The sequence below is a fragment of the Oryctolagus cuniculus genome, chromosome 7 (assembly GCF_964237555.1).
Source record: "Oryctolagus cuniculus chromosome 7, mOryCun1.1, whole genome shotgun sequence".
Taxonomy (NCBI): Eukaryota; Metazoa; Chordata; class Mammalia; order Lagomorpha; family Leporidae; genus Oryctolagus; species Oryctolagus cuniculus.
The window spans coordinates 141,669,798-141,676,871 of record NC_091438.1 but is presented as its reverse complement, the minus strand read 5'-3'; the positions used below and the strand labels follow the sequence as shown (position 1 = coordinate 141,676,871).

Sequence of the window (7,074 nt, the reverse complement as noted above, 5' to 3'; positions counted from 1 at the left end):
CCTGTTAAGCCGGTTTTCAGGGGCAGGTCATGTGGCGGTGCAGAATGCCGCATAGCCAGGACAGGCGGGCCTGGATGAGCAGAAAGCCTCGGAGGCAGCCGTTTATCCAAGCCAATCGTCTGCAGTCCCGGGAGTGGTGCTCATGAAGGTTGGCGCCAGGCTAGCAGAATAAGAAGTAGAATTCCACCAAGGCCTAGGGTTACCTATATGTGCCCAATCTTTATTTTTTATTGACAGGCAGAATTAGACAGTGAGAGAGAGAGAGAGAGAGAGAGAGAGAGAGAGACAGAGAGAAAGGTCTTCCTTTTCTGTTGGTTCACCCCGCAATTGGCCGCTACAGCCGGCATGCTGTGGCCAGCACAGCACACCGATCCGAAGCCAGGAGCCAGGTGCTTCCTCCTGGTCTCCCATGCGGGTGCAGGGCCCAAGGACTTGGGCCATCCTCCACTGCCTTCCTGGGCCACAGCAGAGAGCTGGACTGGAAGAGGAGCAACCGGGACAGAACTGGCAACCCAAATGGGACTAGAACCCAGGGTGCTGGCGCCGCAGGTGGAGGATTAGCCAAGTGAGCCACAGCACCAGCCCTCTGTGCCCAATCTTACCAGGGCTTTGGAATTAGCTCTTTGTGCCCCAGTGGCCTAGTAGATCCCAACAATGTAGACTGGTTCAAGGTCAAGGTCAAGTTCACACGGCTAGAAAGCAGCAGAACTAGGATTCGAACCCAGTCAAGGTCACAAGGCTAGAAATCTGCAGAACTAGGATTTGAACCCAGGCCAACTGGCTGTACAACCCTTTCTTTTTATCACTAGCAGTTTAAAAGGTTGTTGATTACCCATATTTACAGATAAAGAACCTGAGGCTCAGAATGGATTTCTGGATCTGAAACCCCTTCTCTGCGGCTCTGGAGCTGACCCTGGATGACTGACTACTGACCCTGGACCCTCCCCAGAAATGCTCTCTTGGACTTGGGGGGCCTGGCAACCTCGCACACCCTTGCACAAAAGGCTGCGCCCCCACTCCGTGTTGAACCTACACATAAGGAGGTGATTCCCCATGGTGTCTCTGCACCAGCAGACTCCCCTGTACGGGGGAGGGGAGGGGCCTCAGCATCAGCACAGGTGTGTCTCCTCTACATCAGGACAAACCCACCACGACTGGCCCATGACGGTCTGCCTGCCCTCAGCTGCCTGCTGGGATCACGTGTTGAGTCATTGGCAGGGGTCTCATTGACTCCAGCCCTCAGCCGCAGCGAGGTTCAAAGCGGGCGGCTCATCAAAGCTCTCCCATGAGGAAGAGCCATGCTCCCATGGATACACTATGGATTTCAGGGAGCCGCAACCTCCCTCAGGCGTGGGCGACACCAGGCCAAGCTCTGCCCAGGCAGCTTGCCACAGGATACAAAATGCCCAACCGCACCAATGCAGCAGCTGCAGAGGGCACGGCACAGAAGCCCCAGCCACGCCCACTCTGCACCCAGGGACGCATCGGGCTTCGCTGCAGTGGCAGTGCCAGGCCCACGCCCACATGGCCAGGCAGCAGTGCAAGGTCACATTGTTGCCAGCAGGGGCTGCATTGTGTCCAAAATGGGAGAACAGTTTGTTCCAAGCCCCTTGTGCTCCATAGCCAGCAATGTTCTGAATGACTTCAGTGGACCCCATGGGAGCCCAGTCCATGTGCCCCAGCACTGGCCCTCACACATCAAGGAGGGCACTCACGGAGGACATCTGCCACCCTGGGCTTCCTGGTCCCACCTTGGGAGCAGGTCCAGAGCCATGATTCACACAACAGAACACATTCCAGGCACAGGGGACAGAGCTCAGGGCAGGACAGAGAAAGCCCCACCGCCCTGAGCTCAGGTTCCCACACTGACAGACAGGGCTGTGTGCAGAGTCAGCGGTGACCACACTAAGGGGGACACAGGGCAGGAGGCGGGCACAGGGGTGATAGGCAGGCAGGTTAGAGGCTGACGTAAGTGCGTGGTATGAGGATGCAGAGGTCTAGGGCTTATTCTCCTGCATCTTGGCCCCAGTCCAGTGCTGGGCACAGGTTGGCCCTGGCACATGGTTGCTGACTGAGTGTCCGGATGAATTGAACCCTCTCCTTGGACCCTTTGTGGGAAGGGCTAGGCGGGAGACCTCATCTCAACCCCGGTCTCTGGTGAGTATCTCTATACTGCCACATTCCCAGGGGATTGGGGTGCCTGCACCCCTTTTTCCCAGGGTCTCCAGGTTCCATTCCTCCACAGTGGACCCCACCCCACTCTCTACTCTCCAGGCAAAGCCCTCAGCCCCAGGAAGCAGGGGAGTGGCTCAGATATCCTCTGTCCCGGAGAGGGGCAGAGCTGGGCGGGGACAGGAGCAGGGGACCTGGTAAACTCAGGCAGAAAGGAGCTCGGGGCACAGAGAGCTCCCTCACACCCCTTCCCTGTTGCAGGGGCTGCGCCACAGCCCTTTGTTATCCTTGCAGGGTGGGCTTCAAGAGCATTGTTTTTTGTTTTTTGGGGTTTTTTTTGTCTTTTTTTTAAAGATTTATTTATTTTATTAGAAAGAGTTGCACAGAGAGAGGAGACGCAGAGGGGTGGGGGGGTATCTTCCATCTGATGGTTCACTCCGCAACTGCCGGAGCTGCGCTGATCTGAAGCCAGGAGCCAGGAGCTTCTTCCGAGTTTCCCACGCAGGTGCAGGGGTCAAGGACTTGGGCCATCTTCCACTGCTTTCCCAGGCCATAGCAGAGAGCTGGATCGGAGTAGCGGGGTCTCGAACTGGTGCCCATATGGGATGCCGGCGCCGCAGGCCAGGGCATTCACCCACTGCGCCACAGCACCGGCCCCCAAGAGCATTGTTTTGCTCCACTTGATAAAAGTGCAATTCACTGAAGGCTCTCAGATGGATATTTCCATCTCCAAAGCTTATTTTTCAGGGGAAGATCAATCCCAAGGAACCACTTACAGTCTGGGGAGTCGGATCCATTAACACGTGCCAAGTGCCCAGGGGCTCAGGGAGGGCACCTCCGAGTAAACCAGAAATGGTGGAACTGCCGGAGCCTGGAGCGATGCTCACTGAGAGGCTTTACAAGTCTTCCTTATTTCTCCTCCAACTGAAATCAAATGGCGCGTGTGAGTCTAGGACAGATGATGAAGGAGCTGCCACAGAGCCGATCTGCCGCCCGCAACCACAGAGAAGTCCCTCCCCGTGGAGGGGGCCCCTGTTCCTCTGGGGCTCAGCCTCTGGGACATCTCAGACATCTGGGAAGAGACTCTGGTTCCCACGGTGACAGCAGCTTCCAGTGTCCAGCGTTGTCCCATGCGCCGGGCAGCCAGGGGCAAGGAAACCCCCACGGCCACCGTCCATCAGAGAGGGAGGTGGAGAGCAGGCTTCTGAGCCAGCAGAGATCATTTCTAGAGGCTAAGAGAGGGCTGCAGGGAGAAGGGAGCCAGGGCAGGGGCAGCCTCCAACTGCTGCGACAGGAGCAGAGAGCCCGTCTCCAAAGATGCAACACTGGACGCCACAAGGGCTGATGCCAGGGTCACGGCCATGAAAGGATGCCCTCTGCTCTCAGCCACTGTGGCTCATATGCACCCAGCCCTGTGTTAGTGCCTTGCATGCATTATCTCACGTAAAGGTCACAGGAGCCCCGTGCCCTGGGTTCCATTACAATTCCCATTTTACAGATGAGGAATCCGTGGCTCACAGAGATAAAGTCGTTTGCTCTGAAACATCGTCGTATAGCAAAGCTGGGTCTGAAGACTGCATCACTGTTAGGCCCCCCTCTCACTCCTGCTTGCACAGCCCCCAGGATGGGGGGCTCAGCACCCCCCAAGACAGCCCCTTCTCTCCCTGGACAGCTGTGACTGTGGGAGAGTCTTCCTCCAGCCCTTCCTGTTTTCAAAGGCAACTCTCCCTTCCCACAGGGGTGCTCAACCCCAGCTTCTATAGCCCTACCCTTGCCTGGCTGACTTGCCCTGAATGAAGGGACGTTTGCTCAGACACAAGGCTGGGGATAGATGGTATCTGATCCCCCACCCTGATGCCCTCATTCTTCAAGTCCCTGTGCACGCATGCACGTGGGCACACACACACGCCTGCGCACACACACACAGAGCTAGAGGTCTCGATGATGAGCTTTGATGGCAAAATTGGCCACTGTTTCCCACTCTCCCCTCTGCCCTTGTCCTTTGCAACTCTTCCCAGCAGGAGGCAAAATCTATTTCCTCACTCAGTCTGAGCTACCCCGTATCCTGGGACCCATACAGCACAGCACAAGCGGCATTGAACAAGGGCTGAGCCTAAACCTCCAGAGACCTCGTGCACCTCTGCTGTAATTTACAACCTGTTTTCACCGTGAGAACGAAGCCCAGGATCCTCCCTGGAGGCTGAGGGAACACATTGAGCTGAGATAAACCACCAAGTCATCCCACAAAGGCCAGCTTCACCAGCCAACACACCAGCAGCCCAAGTGCTAATAATCCCAGCTGTGCCCAGCCAGGCCAAGCCATGCCCAGCTGCGCCCAGCCCAGAGCTGCAGAACTGATACAGGATAAGGAAGCGAGCTGAACTGGAGGTGGCAAACCTCGAGGCCCTGGCCCATGTAATTCCACCTATTTGTCAGACCACCCCCTTTCCCAGGATGCCTTATTTCCAACCAGGACCTGGGGAAGGGTCGCCATGTACACATTAAGCTCCACATGGAATTTTGTGCAGGTGTCATAAACTTCCCAGGTGACCACACTACCTCATAAGAGGAGGTGCCAGGAGGTGCTTGCTCTCCCTTCAGAGACAAGGACGAGAGGAGGTGCTGCGGGTGCCCCCCACTTCCCTTCCCCCACCCCCTTCTCTCTCTGCCCTACTCTAACTCAGCCCATGTGTGTGTGTTTGCCTGATAAATAAACTGTATCACTTTTTGCACTGTATATGTGCCTGCACTCTAAATGCTTTTTAAGTAAAAGGCAAGGAGCTGGACTAAAATTAGGCCCCACTTCTCCCACATCAGAACCTACAGATTTCCACACCAAGTAAATGTTCCTTATTGGAAGCCCTAAGCTTTTGCAATAGCTCGTTACACAGCGGGAGCCAACTGATACACCATAGCACTCTGACTCCAAAGACTTGCACTCAGTCATCTTCCAAAGCCGCATCTGATACCTTGCCTGTTTCACAAGCTGCCAGCACCATCATCTTTACCCCTGAACGAAGCCCTTGTAATTCCCGCCTGTCTAGAGAGTCCATACGGGGACACTCCTGTGCTAGATCTGCCCCTCACTCTGCCGTTCCTTCATTCACTCACTCAGCAGATGCCCATCGGGGCTTGTCATATAGATGCTCCTTGACTTACAGTACACCCGTGGGAAGTAGAAAATATCATAAGTGGAAAATGCACCTTATACACCGAACCTCCCGCAGGTCCCAGCTCAACCACACAGCCCACCACGGAGTGTTGGATGCTCACCCTCATGGCTGCAGAGCTGGCCAGAGCTGAACTTGCTGGCACGGCCCAGTGTCCCCAAGAAGAATCAGATTGTGCATCGCTGGCCCAGGGGAAAAAATAAACACCCGTGGGCCTCTGTTCAGCACTGGACACATGGAGATAATCGCCAAGTCTCGGGTGTTTGGCGCTCAGTGAGATCATAAATGCATAGGTTGCACAGCTTCATGCACACTTCACAAAGCCCCTGTCACCAAAAAACTCAGATGACAGAGCAGGTGGGCACCAGGAGAGGTGGGGATATGAGAGACTGTAAAACTCAATTGCCATTTCATTTTTTTTCTCTTATCACAACCATGAGCCAATACTCCAGTTGTTCAGTCTCTTTAAATAGGGTGCTCTTCTGTCCCCATAGGAAGGCTCCCAGCTCCATGCACACGTAGAAGACATCTGGCCAGGCTGCCTCCCAGATTCTCCCCTGTGCCATGTCCAGTGGCTTCGCCTTTCCTCATATCCCTTCTCTGCTCAGCCTTAGGTCTGATGATTCCCCAGCCACCTGCGAACATCCAGGGATTAAACCAAGCACATGGCTCAGAGCAGGCCGTGGGGAACATGTGTCCCTCTGTCTCCCTGTATCCTTCCCTCCTCCTTCTACTTCAGACAGTGCAATAGTTCATCCCATCTGCAGAGTTCCTGATGGCTGGCCAGAAACCTCGGAGGACTATTGCACATTCTGTATAATGACATTCATTAGTCTGTCTGACATCAGCACTGCTCTCGGGTTAATATATTTAACTTAATGAGGCATTCATTTTCGGTTTGAAAACTATTGAAGAAGCATGTTTCCTCCCCGAGAGCTAAGCTGATGAATAGATTAATCCTAGACCAAGAAAATGAAGTTAACTGGCTCGATTTTATTCGTCAGTTATGACTGGCCTTGAATTAATTTGTTAACCTGGTTGTTTCTTACGGGAACGAACAAGAAGTTCCCTACTTGGCTCAGGGATCATCCTCCTTCAACTGACTTTTCCCCCTCTGAGGAAACTGAACTAGGACCACCAGGAGGTGGGGGTGGGACAGGGACACCCTTGAGGGGTGACAGTATGCCAAGAAGAGAGTCAGGCTGGCCCATCTCTGTGGTTGTTCAGCTGTGCAGGACTCACCATCGTGGCCCTGGTACCTGGTGGGCACTCATGGATGTTTGTCGAGTGACTGAAGTAGATACTCAATACCAGTGACTCCTACTGGTACCCATGGAATCACATGATCTCAATGGGGAGAAGGCACCTGAGGTTCCAAATATATCTGTAAGCCATGACCAGCGACTCCTCTGCCGAGGGCAAGGATGACCCAGAGGCCAATTTTCTTTGATGCCCCAGACAGTGGTGGCACCAGTGTCTTTTGTCCTGCAGCCCCTGGGAGGCACTGCCAACTGGGAGATGCCCACCAGCATGCACTGCCCTACCTCCCATGCTGATGAAATGCCTACCCCTGAGCAAAAGTTAGACAGTACAGAAAAGCTTGGTTCATGCTACACCTGCCCTGCTTGCTCAGTGGACAAACTCACTGCAGTGACAAGGCCAGCCCTGGGTTTGCTATGTCCATGGGTGGGAGTGGCTAAAGGCAGGTCTCAAGTCTGTCACTTTCAGCTGA

General features: G+C 54.5%; 1 long non-coding RNA gene across 1 annotated transcript; it reads left to right on the top strand.

The window, feature by feature from the left end:
• The first annotated feature begins 730 nt into the window (after positions 1–730).
• LOC127493484 (uncharacterized) lies at positions 731–4,907 on the top strand. The gene is made up of 2 exons (XR_011390183.1): positions 731–1,043; positions 2,030–4,907. It is a non-coding gene; the product is annotated as an uncharacterized lncRNA (long non-coding RNA).
• Positions 4,908–7,074: the final 2,167 nt, after the last annotated feature.